The 13434-nt window shown below is 36.7% G+C and overlaps 1 pseudogene; it reads left to right on the forward strand.

Moving 5' to 3' along the window:
• The first annotated feature begins 11471 nt into the window (after window positions 1-11471).
• On the forward strand, window positions 11472-12159 carry LOC129517845 (archaemetzincin-2-like; annotated as a pseudogene).
• The last annotated feature ends 1275 nt before the right edge of the window (window positions 12160-13434 follow it).

The raw sequence follows: 13434 nt of genomic DNA on the forward strand, positions 1-13434 counted from the left end.
AAAAAGAGAGAGGTGTGTAGAAAGAGAGAGATATTAAATGTTTTCTTTAAAAAAGATTTTATTTATTTGAGAGGGAGAGAGAGAGAACATGCAGGAGGGGCAGAGGGAGAAGCAGGCTCCCTGCTGAGCAGGGAGCGGGACTCAGGGCTTGATCCAGGACCCTGGGATCATTATCTGAGCTGAAGGCAGACACTCAATTGACTGAACCACTCAGGTGTCCCTAAATGTTAATATGTAAATGAATTTTTCTCTACCTTTGGCTGTATTAGTCATCTCTCCTCTTTGTTCCCATATTTTATCCAACCAGTCAAAAAACATTTATTGAGAATAACTAAATACCAGTCTTATGTGGTTTATTTGTAATACAAGGAGAACAAGGATATGATTTGTGCTCTAGAGGCATTTATAGACTAGTGTGGGAGACAGTGAAAAAATCAGCCTATATGGGACAGGACATTACATTGTCCGATACTGGTACACACAGGAGCTAAAGGAAACAATGGAAGGGATTTTTAAAAATACCTGTATTATACTATTTACCTGGCTGAATATTAAACATATTTATCAGCTTATGATTAACAACACTAACGTTATGCTGTGACTTTAGTGTGGCAGTGCATGGAAAAGTATGTTAGAAATAAAATTGTGTTTTTTCTTGAGATGGTTCATAGGAGAATGACTCAAGATAAGGCATTAGATTTGAGAAATAGTAAGCAAACTCCATGTGGACAGATTATTATCTAGGGAAGAGCTGTGTTACTTTATACATCTATAAATATGTTTATATATTCATACATTATGTCCAAATACAACGCTATATAACATTTTATTTGTTCTAGTTTCACACTTGTTGGATTTCATCTTTCTGGAACTCGACCAGGAACTAGAAGGTAAATAACTAGTAGATGAACCAGATCATTCCAAATAAGGCTACCACGTTACTGCATTACCACTGCCTCCTATTTTAAGCCAGAGCCTTGAAATTACAGCATTATTTATTTAGTGCAAAAATTTCAACAAGCTGCTCAGGTAGTTTGATTTTTGTTCTAGTTTGATTTTTAGTGCCCAGCAAATCAGAAATAGCAGGCTGTAAGTAGGCTGTAAGTGCAGGGACTTTTAGAGACCCGCACTATAACAGCAGGAACAATGACAATGGCAGAAGATGGCAGAAAAGGAGAATGATGCATAAAAAAGGAGAAACAAAGGCCAGGGCAGCCTAGGTGGCTCAGTGGTTTAGCACTGCCTTCAGCTCAGGGTGTGATCCTGGGCTCCCTGCATGGAGCCTGCTTCTCTCTCTGCCTCTCTCTCTCTCTCTCCCCCTCATGAATAAGTAAATAAAATCTTAAAAAAATAAAATAAAATCCTTAGACCAATAGCATAATGCCAAAAACATCCATGTATAAGTCAGGATTACAAAAGAGAAGAATAAGTTTTTTAGGTAATTCTTAAAAAAAAAAGAAAAGAAAAGAAAAAAGGAGAAATAGCATTCCAGCACAGGATGGAGATGAGTGGTAACCAAAATTTTTGTAGTGCCTTTCAGACTCTGAATTATTTGTACATATGCTGCTCATTTAATCCTTACAAATGTCCTTTGAAGCAGGCATTATTACCTTCATTTCCCAACTGATGATGTGAGCATCAGATCATCAGATATCGCACAACTAAAATAGGAGCAGCAAGTTCAGGTCAAATCCAAGATCACTACTATGACAATTATCATACCCTAATGATGACCCACAAGTTGCTATGAAAAACTGAAAGTGCAATCAACATTATATGGTTATAGAGCATAAAATCAACACTATATATTGATTTCTTTTTTTTTAAATTTTTATTTATTTATGATAGTCACAGAGAGAGAGAGAGAGAGAGGCAGAGACATAGGCAGAGGGAGAAGCAGGCTCCATGCATCGGGAGCCCGACGTGGGATTCGATCCCGGGTCTCCAGGATCACGCCCTGGGCCAAAGGCAGGTGCCAAACCGCTGCGCCACCCAGGGATCCCTATATATTGATTTCTAAAACAATCTGCTTAGATGTGCACATAAACAGGTATATTTTAGATACCTTACGATTTCTCTTTCTGAACAGCTCTTCTATCATCATTGATAGATAGACAAGGTGTCATTACAGAAACCTGAAGTTGCTATTCATAATAATAAAAACAATGATGTGGCCATTTTTGTGATTTACTATTTTTCCTTAATCTGGACCTCTTCGATAGTCATTTCCATTTTAACGGAACTCCCTTAGGGGAATATCATATAGGCTATAATTCATTTTCTTTATCTGCCATGTGAATTTTTCCAATACAGAGGTTTGGTAATTGTTCTATGAAATGTGACAATTAACTGTCACAACAGAAAGATAAGCAGGTATACATCTTCGCGTTAACTGTGTGATTAAAGATCATATATACAAATATATATACACCCATAGCAACAAGACTGTGGGATTTATCTGTAAACTGAAAACAAAATTGTGACATTTCAAACAGAACAAAATCTATTATCTAATTTTCTTGTCCTTCTCAGATTCTGAGTTCTTCCTTCTGCCTCTATCAAATGCAGATGCCATTATTTGATACCATTAATCTATGTTAGAAATATACACCTCTATTTTTTCCAAGTTCCAGAAATTATATTATATACAGAGTTTTCCTTTTACATTCCTTAATATTCAACCCACCTCTTTTTCCCCTCAATTCATGAGCCACTTACATGGGAATTATTTTTATAGTTATGTTCGTCCAACTCCTACATTTCTTTTTTGCAAATATTGAATATATGGCAAAAAGAAACATTAAGGAAGGAGAGCTATATTCATGAGAATCAAGATACAACCACAATGTTTATGTTTTCAAAAAAAAAACAAGTACTGAGAATTAAAATTTAGCAGATGCTTTCTTTAGGGTCTTCTTTACAGTGGGAAAAAATGACTTAAAGATTATCATGATGGCATTTTATGGAAATTACATTTTTACATTATCTTAATGTGTATATAATGATGCTACTCAGTACTCTAGCTCAAAACAGACAATTATACCACCTGCCCCTCAACTCTAACTGAAGTAAAAGAAGACCTTACCATTTCAAATTAGGTACACAAAAGGATATTTTCTCTTTTTTTTTCTCTTGATACAATCTGAAAACAACAAATAGTATATAATTTTCTCTTTCATCTAAACATCTTGTTACCCATCTTTCCCACTGATCCATACAGTGTTTTAAAATGAGTACTTCTTTTCAGTTGTAATAAGAGTGGCAGACTTGCTTTTTTGACCTATATAGTGTTGTAAAAAGCATAACTAGAATTACTCTAGCACAGCATGTACTCTTCAGTGTATCTCAGGCTGCTTCATTCTCTATTCTGTTTGTGGCAGCTTGACTCTCAGATGTTCCCCAGTGATCCCTTCTCCTGGTATTCATGCCTCCAGCGTATCAGTTGACTTGTGTAGTCAACAAGATACAGCAGAAGTAATGGTGTATCACTTCAGATATTAGATGATAAAAGACTGTGGCATTCTCTCTCTTTGAATCATTTGATACAGGGAGAGCTAGCTGCTTTATCATGAAGATACTCATAGAAGCCTACAAAAAGACATACATGACAAGGAAATGAAGTTTGCCAACAAGCACATGAGTATGGAAGTGGATCTTCTACTTCAAATGATTGTAACCCCAACCAACTTCAAATGCAATCTCAGAAGAGATCCTCTGTCAAAATGACCCACTTAAGTCACTTCTAAATTCTTGACCCACAGAAACTGTTAAATAATCGACAGTGTTGTTTGCAGTTACTAAGTTTGCTTGCGTTAAATATGTTATGCCACAATAGATAATGAATACAATATTGTATCTAGAATATTCACCCACATAGTATTTAAGGATTTTGAGAATGCAATAACTGTATTACTTAGAATAACTATTGTTAGTTGCCATAATACACAAATAGACCAAAGTTTATTTCTTACTCATGCCATGGTCTGCTCAGTGACTTTCCCTCCTAAGTACAGTGTGGATCTGGATTTCTTTTTGGCAAAGCCTTACTACTAAAATGTATTTATTCATTTTTAGCTACACATAAAGGAGAGACAATGAGCATGAAGAACCCATATCCATCCTTATTGCCTTCAAGCATAAACAACACATTTCTCACATGTCATTATTGGCAAAAACTTCAGAACACAACTCTAGCCAAACTACAAGGCAGAAGGTAAGTGAATTCATCTGGATGCAAGAAGAGGAAATGTTTTACAGGTAACATTGTCTCTGCCATTTGACTCCTGTTTTAGAGCTGAAGTAGAGAAGGAGGGATGCTCAATACATTCAAAGAGAAATTCTGTACTATTAAATACTCCTTGAATTTGTTTCTTTATGATTTATTGACAAAATCAGAGTATTTTTAATACTTTGTTGAATTATTTAAAGAAACTTATTTCAAATTTGCCACCTGCATGACAATAACTTTTCCATGTTTCTTCAGAAACTACCTTGAATGAACTACAAATACAGAAAGGCTTGTAACATACCAGTTATCTTCTGCGTAACAAACTACAAAACTTCAGTGGCATACAACATTTAGCATTTATTACTCATATGCTCTGTTGGATGTCAGCTCAGCATTTTTGCCTATCTTAACTGGATTTAATCCACATGTTCTGAGGTGTGATCTGATGGTCAACTCTTCTAGGCTGGCTTTGTCTGGGGGACTTGGCTGTGTCCAAATGTCTTCCATTCTCCATTAGACTAGGTCAGGAATGTTTTCATGGTAATGACAGAGGCACAAGGGAATGTATAAACTAATGTGCAAGCTCATTTCAAGTCTCTATTTACATTACATATACTAACACTTCATTAGCCAAAGCAAGATAAGAGGGGAGAGGCTACAAATAATATGGCAAAGTGTGTGCACACAGGCAGAAGTGAAGGATCAGGAAGTCAAATGTAATCTACCACATGCATGCATGCTCTGAAACATGAATAACTAAATAAACAAGTAAATATAAGGAGCACACAAACTTAAATAAAGGCTACCTGTAACTGTCTCTTTCTAAGGATGGCATCTTTGGAATGATTTTGATTTCTTCACATCCAATTTTATATATAATGAAACTCAGTAAACTCAATGGGACAAAATTGATGGTGAGTATGCTCTTCTTTAACTCACAGTATTGGCTCTGGTCAAAAAGACCACACTATTATTAAATTTGTCTCAATTATAAAATAATGAAACTTTTGTATGGATTCATGATTTCACAAAAATAACACTTAAAGGTATATTGGCCAATAGGTTTCACGGTAATATTAAAATTCCTCTTCTTCATCTTTGGGTTTTGTCAGGCAAAGTTTTTCTTAAGGAAATATAATTATTATATTTTGTCTCTTTTGGACTATGAGACAATCATTAAAATGACAACACATCATAAATCATCTCAGATGTTTCTTTAATTAATTAATTTGAGCTATGTTTATTGAGCACACTAAACCTGCCATTTTGCTAGTTGTTAGTTTTTCAATGACTGGAAAGAAAAGCTCAGATTTTTAGAAAGTTTATAATCTAATGTAAAATAGAAACAATAAATCAATATTTGACATACTGTGCAATACAACGTAATTAAGTGACAATGTCTGTGGTACTTAAGAAAAAGGAGACCAACCCAAGGCAGACAGGAATAAAGTTTTTGTTGTTTTTTTTTAAAAGATTTTATTCATGAGAGACACAGAGAGAGGAATAGGCAGAGAGAAAAGCAGGCTCCATGCAGGGAGCCCAATGTGGGACTTGATTCCAGGACTCCAGGATCACGCCCTGGGCTGAAGGTGGTGCTCAACTGCTGAGCCACCCAGCTGTCCTAGGAATAAAGTTTTCAAAAGACTAAAATCTCAGTCTGAATCTGGGCATGACAAATCCACCAATGTTAGTTTCTTATGACAGATTTATAAAGGCATTTATAATATATAGTCAACAGATTAGGTGATTTATTGGAAATTGGGTATGTAGTGGAAAAAATAGTTAAGAAAAAAGGTTTAATTTTATTGTTAGGGTAAGTGCATTATTCAACATGGTAGAGATAATTCATGAGGAGCAGTTCTGGTAGTAAAGATAACCCTATCACCTGGATATGATTAGGGTGAAGTTCCTATAAGAAATCCAAGCAGAAATATCTAAAGGCTGTTGGCTTCTTGCAACTGAAGATGAAGGGAATACCTAGGCCTGGAGGCAAACACTTGGAAATGTTAGTTTATATGTTAGCTATGTGACAGACAGCCACTGAAGTCCTGGGAGTAGTGGAACTGTCCAGAGAGAGGGCTGTCCATCAAGCAAAGGAGAAAGCCTCAGACTGAAACCCAAAGAACTTCAACATTCATGGGCAGGATAAAATTCCTCAACAACAAGAAAAACAAAACAAAACAAAACACGCAGAGTTATAAAAAGAAAAGAGAACACGTTGTGCTAAAAAATGAAGGAAGAGTTTTTAAAGGACAAAGAAGTGATTAACATTTTTGAAAACTTGGGTTTTATAAAATACAGTTTCATCCACTGTTTCTTTTTTAAAGATTTATTTAAGTATTTATTCAAGAGAGACACAGAGAGAGAGGCAGAGATACAGACAGAGGGAGAAGTAGGCTCCCTGTGGGGAAGCCGATGCAGGACTCAATCCCAGGATCCCGGGATCACGACCTGAGCTAAAGGCAGACGCTCAACCACTGAGCCACCCAGGTGCCCCTCATCCACCAGTTTTATCAACAAGATAGATACTGAAAGATTTCATTGACAAGATTAGAGGCAGTAACATGAATAGCAACTAGAATGTGGCTGATGGAAAATAAATGGAATTTTTGAAGCAGAGACTATGAGCATATCTAAATTGTTCAATGGAGATATGAAGAGCACCATGAGAACAAAAACCTTTTATTGTTTTAATAATATGAGATACTCACGTTTTAAAACCCTACTGGTTTGTAGAGGAAAGGGTAAAGATTCAAATGCTGAACAAAGTGAATAAAGAGAGCAATCTTACCGAGAAAGAGCATACAGAAGTCAAAGCATGGATGTAGAAATGAAGCACAATAAGGAGGATCACCAATTCTAATGTGTCAATAGTGAAAGAAGAAAGATCTTGTGTGAAGACAAAGGTGATTTTACAACTAATGTGATTAATGAGGACACCTAAAAGAATTCCACCAAGAGTTATACAGAAGAAAAAAAAGGTGTCCATTGTTAGTACTATTAATTAACATTGCTTTGAAGGTAATAACCAAAATAATTGGATAAGAGAAAAGAATGTGGCTTATAGAAAATATCTGAAATACTTTCAAGTGAAAAGAAAGGAAAATTTTCCTATAGAACCACCATGAACTTCCCAACAGCAACAAAGGAAACTCGAAGAAAAAGAAACAAAAATGTTGAGGGACAGTTATTTCAAACTACTTTGAGCCAAACCATCCGTCAAGAAAACAAATATATTTTAGACATACAATAACTCATACTACCTTTTTCTCATGCTCTCTTTTTCAAGAAACTATGTAAATAAACAAAGTAAGAAAAAACCCAGTGAACAGAAAGCCCAACCAAGAATGAGGATGATAATAATAATTCAAAGGAGACTAGGAAATTATCTTGATACACTTGCTTATATAGAAAATAATACTGAGAAACAGTTTAATAAGCTCATGTTGTATTTAGGAAGGATTAGCAACATTTGAAAAATAAGCAAATGAAAAAATAATATGATGATATTATCCAAATGATTCTGAGACTCAATTTCTAATGTGTGGAAGGAAGGGGGTGTTTCCTACACAGCGCCAAGCAAATCTCCAGACAACAGCTGGGTGTCCTACAACTCAACTCAATCTTGATACTACTAATGAAGGATAGTGAAAGAAAGGTAGGCAGGGACAAACCGCCCCCCTCCCCTGCCCTAAGAGGAAACCATCCTTAAAAGGATTTTACATCATCCTGGAAGGAGCCCTCCACCCTTTCCTACATAAATGGACAAAAACCTGATAGGATGACAGGCAAATGGAAGGTTAATCAGATTAAAACAGTGTGCTAACAAAGCCCATAAAACTCCCTAGATTTAGAAACTCTGATGGCAAACCTCTCAGGTCCCCTCCTCCTCGGGAGCTTTGTACTATCACTTAATAACCTTTGCTTTGTTGCCCACTACTCTTTGTCTGGTTTACCTCTTCATTCTTTAAAGCATTTTTAAAAAAAGATTTTGTTTATTTATTCATGAGAGACACAGAGAGGGAGGCAGAGGCAGAGACAGACACAGAGGGAGAAGCAAGTCCCCTGCAGGGAGCCTGATGCAGGGCTCGATCCCAGGACCCCGGGGTCATGCCCTGAGCCAAAGGCAGATGCTCAACCACTGAGCCACCCAGGTGCCCCTATCTCTTCATTCTTTAAGCAGCATGACCGAGAACTGCAGGCACTAAAGGAAAAGAAATTGTGTAACACTATCTAGAGACCACATGAGATTCCATGTATCTGCATGGTACTGACCATGGTCAATGAAATGTAATGATTACCAGTACTGTTTTGTTACCACAGGTCCAAGGCAAGTTTCAGCACATTTTGTGCCACTTTGCCAGCACTGTTTATTAAGTTAAATTGATGGTTTGCACCTGATTGATGATTTACACCTGATAACAGCAGCATTACTGATAGTTTGCACAAGGGTTATGTTACTGGGGTTGGTTACACAGCAATATGACCAGAAAGGTGTAAGAAGGTCTGGTTGAGACTCCATCTTGGCATCACTGGCTCCGTGCAAATGTTGGCAATTCCTGATCCAAGTGATAAAGAAGGACCATTGGGAAGGATGACCGGAGCCTGCTTACAACCTTTCCAATCCCTTGTTGTGAGGTAGCCTGTGGTTGTGATGCATATCCTGACTCTCTAAAGATTTGACTTATTATATATTATATCCTTTCCTGGCAATAAACGGTAGATTTGTAAACCTTGTTATTTTGGGTTCTGTTAGTCTCCTTCAATGATCTATACACTTGTCTGACTACCACCATTAACACAGCTATAGAACAGTATATAATTACACATCATTCTGGGCACACCTATTTGAGAACTATGGGGAAGATGGTGGTACTAAGGTTAACTGCAAAACTGCCCTTCCTTTTTTCACCAACGCAGCTGCAGAGTTACTCTCCTCAACTTGAATAAAATCCCAATTTCTCGGTCTTCAGAGAGGATTTTCCTCTCTGAACTCAGGGAGAGAATTGAAAATATTAATTATGTCCATCCATTCATTGTAAGTGAAGGTGTCTTGGACTGGTGGTTGAATATGAATGTCAAGTCGGTTTTCTGGTTCAACTGCTTCTACCTCTGCAGATAATGGTACAGTATACTTCCTTATCTCTATACATCTTAGTCACTTTTGAACATCTCCATTTATATTTTCTTTACAGTCTTAATGAATCTTCTTTATCACCCTCACTAGGTATCACTATACCTAGTGAAGAAGAGCACATTTTGCCTCCCAAGATATGCTTCTTTGGCATACTGATCATTTTAGGCTGATTATTTTTAAGAAATAGCAGACACTGGAAAAACTCTGAAAACTGTGTAGAAGTTTCCCTTTTGTAAGAGACTTTTACATTTATAAGGGAGATCTCCATTATATACCAAGAAAAGAAGGATGACTCTAAATGTCTAGAAACATATCAACAGAAAAGGCAATGACTTAAATCTGCATAATAACCCTACCCTCACTTTTTTTAATAAATTAATTTTTTATTGGTGTTCAATTTACCAACATACAGAATAACACCCAGTGCTCATCCCATCAAGTGTCCCCCTCAGTGCCCGTCACCCATTCACCCCCCCTCCTCCCCTTCCACCACCCCTAGTTCGTTTCCCAGAGTTAGGAGTCTTTATATTCTGTCTCCCTTTCTGATATTTCCCACACATTTCTTCTCCCTTCCCTTCTATTCCCTTTCACTATTATTTATATTCCCCAAATGAATGAGAACATACACTGTCCTTCTCCGATTGACTTACTTCACTCAGCATAATACCCTCCAGTTCCATCCACGTTGAAGCAAATGGTTACCCTCACTTTTTATGTTTCTCCTGATAATCTCCCATAACTGACTCTGAACCCCAACATCCATTGTCTTAGCTGAAGATGGTATTTAAGATGATGGCTTTGCCCATTTCAGAGAGTTATTCAGTTTTCTTGGCTCTCTCCCAGGCATACAGGAGGTATACATGTTACTAAATTTTTGCTTTTCTCCTATAAATTTGCCTTATTTAAATTTAATTATTCAATCAGCCCAAGACCTAGAAAGGAAGACAGGGACAACTATTCTGCCCCTATGCCAGCTCTCAGAGGTCCTAGTCCCAAATTATCCATTATTCTCCTTCTTTAATACCAGGATCTCTGCTTTTAAGTTGGAATTCTTTCAGGAGGTAGGTGTAAAGTGTCCAGAGAATTTCTGTATTTTTATGCTGTCTCACACTCTGAAGTCTAGGGGTATAATGGTCCTGGATATTTATTTTCTATAGAAAAATATCCTCATATCCTAACCCAGCACTAATAAACAAATAGAAATATATAATCAGCTTTTTTATTCCTACTGTATAGACTCTTCAACTTAGATATTCTTTGAAGATTTACATATCACCAAGTACGGTATGTATATCAGACAGCTTTTCTAGTGATAATATATGAGAAAGCAAAAACAGACTATTAAACAAAAGGATTCAAAAAGATTAAATTTTATATATAAATTCTTATTTAAGCACTTATTCCATTTTTATTTTTTTCTTTGTTGTTTCTTTTTAAAGTTTTTATTTAAGTTCCAGCTAGTTAACATACCGTGTACTATCGTGTCAGAATTGTATCAATACAGTAATAGTATAGTATATACTACGGTATAGGATCAATATAGTATAGTATCAATATTGTAATTTAATACTTGCATATATCACTCCTGCTCATCACAAGTGCCCTCCTTAATACCCATCATCTATTAAATCCAACCCCCCACCTACCACCCTTCTGGTAACCATCAATTTGTTCTCTATAGTTAAAAGTCTGTTTCTTCGTTTGCCTCTCTCTCTTTTTCCCCTTTGCTCATTTGTCTTGTTTCTTAAATTTCACATATGAGTGAAATCATATGGTATTTGTCTTTCTCCAACTTATTGATTGATCATATGGTAATTCTATTTTTAATTTTTTTGAGGAGCCTCCCTCCAAATTGTTTTCCAGTAGTACTTATGTTTCAATATAAGAAATTAGGTGGTGGGGAACAATAAACAAAGATTTTCATTCAGAGAGTCATCTCTTTGGACCCATTACTTTGCATTCACAATCAGATTGGATCACCTTCTATTCTGAGTACCTCTTCCAAAGACTTCAAAGAGTTTATCAAAGCTCTCTGCAAAGAAATGTAATATTTATATATAGCCCATTGGAACTCTAGGGAACACCAGAATTATCAGAAAAGGATATATGAGCTCAAGGGATACTCTGAAGCTTTTTTTACAGCTTGACAATAAAACTTCTAGGAATAGTTTCCTGTTTCTGCAACGTCATCTTCCTTTACATTCACTGACAAAACACAAAATATACAAATCGATACAAGAGGCATCTCTTAAGTTCTTAAAAACAAAGAAATATTCAAATGTCTTCTGGGTTATGGGTATAACAATGATTGGTTTTTACCCAAGAGACTCCTGATATTTGGTCTCTGGACAAGACTCTGGCAGGTGGCACAGGAATGGTCAGCATTGCCAGACATGGCAGTGATTTTTATCTTTCATAATATGAATGCAAAGTGAAGAAACTTGAGAAATATATCTTCAAGTGACTATCCAATTTTTAATGATTATACTCCTGAAATCATGGGTATTTTGCTACTTTGATCCTATAAATGTTTAACCCATGAAACTCAACACAAATTTGGACTCTTAAATTTCTCCTGTCTGGCAAACCTAATGCAAGGGTCTAGCTACCAGGAAGAGCCAGATCATGGGCCTCTAGACCTTCCCACCATCTGCTTGGTAAGTTACAGCATGCTATTCACTACAATATTGTAGAAAGATTCAAAGCGCAAGCAAAGCAGATTGACAATGCATCTGCTAATATGCCTGAAGTAACTCTGAAACATGAATTTGATAAAACCTGGGAAATCCTTTGAGAACTGTAACATATAATGAAGCAGCTTTTTGAACTTTCAAATAGGGATAATTAAAATACAATGCTTGCACATTCAAAAAATAATCTAGTAATGAAATCTTGCCATTTGCAACAACAGGGATAGAGCTAGAGAATATAATGCTCAGCGAAATAAGTCAGACGAAGACAAATACTATATTTTTCATTCATATTGAAAACCCACCTCTGTGCTTCAGAGCCAAAATATAATACAGACGGAAGTTGGGTTACGGAGGAATAATAGCTTTATTGCTTTGCTGGGCAAGGGATGCTGCAGCAGGCTATGGCGTTCAAAAACTGCAACCCTACCCCCATGCCACAGGAAGAGGTTGGGACGTTTTCTACAGAAATATGGGATCTAGCCAGTTTTGATAGGAATTACGTATTTGCTGCCAGCTTCATTAGTCATTTTCAAGATAGTACCAAGTTCCTGAAACAAAAGGCTGAGAAAGGAGGAGGAGAGATTTGCAGAAGAGGGGAAAAAGGTTATTTTAAGACCAAGCTTTGCTGACCCATTAGTGTAGCCATTTTGATTTTTGTTCAACTTTATGCTGTTAAGCCATTTCAATATGTAGAATTTAGGAAACCAAACAAGTAGGCAAAAGACAGAGAGAGAGAGAGAGAGAGAGAGAGAGAGAGATAAATCAAGAAACAGACTCTTAGTATAGAAAACAAACTAATGGGTACCAGAGGGGGAGGTTGATAAGGGATTGGGTAAAGTAGGTGATGGAGATTAAGGTGTGCACTTCTGATGAGCACTGGGTGTTATAGGGAAGTGCTAAATCACTATATTGAGCACCTGAAACTAATATAAACTGTATATTAACAGTATAATTAATAGTATAGCAATTAAAATAAAAAACAAACAGACCCAGCAGAGGAACATGGAATAGGACCCTAGGTTTGCCTTGTATCACATACAGCAACTAGATAACTATCAAATCATCCTAAATACCCCAGAAATCAACCTGAAAACTGACAGAAAAAGCTCAACTAAACAGAGAAAAGAGACCACATCGAAGATAGTAGGAAGCACAGAGATGTGGCTTAGGGGAGAAACGGACCATGGCTGCTGTGGAAGAGGTGGGAGCCATGGTTACCAAGAAGGGTGACAAAGACAGGAACACACAAGGGAATGCACAGGAGAATATTTCCCCAAAGCCACTGACTTGGAAAATGAGATGAGCTGAATTCCCTGAGTTCCTGCAACCAGTGAGGCTTAAAGCCTGGAGTTTTAAAGGTCAGCAGACTTGGCTGG

Source organism: Nyctereutes procyonoides, unplaced genomic scaffold (genome assembly GCF_905146905.1).
Source record: "Nyctereutes procyonoides isolate TBG_1078 unplaced genomic scaffold, NYPRO_anot_genome, whole genome shotgun sequence".
NCBI classification, from domain to species: Eukaryota; Metazoa; Chordata; class Mammalia; order Carnivora; family Canidae; genus Nyctereutes; species Nyctereutes procyonoides.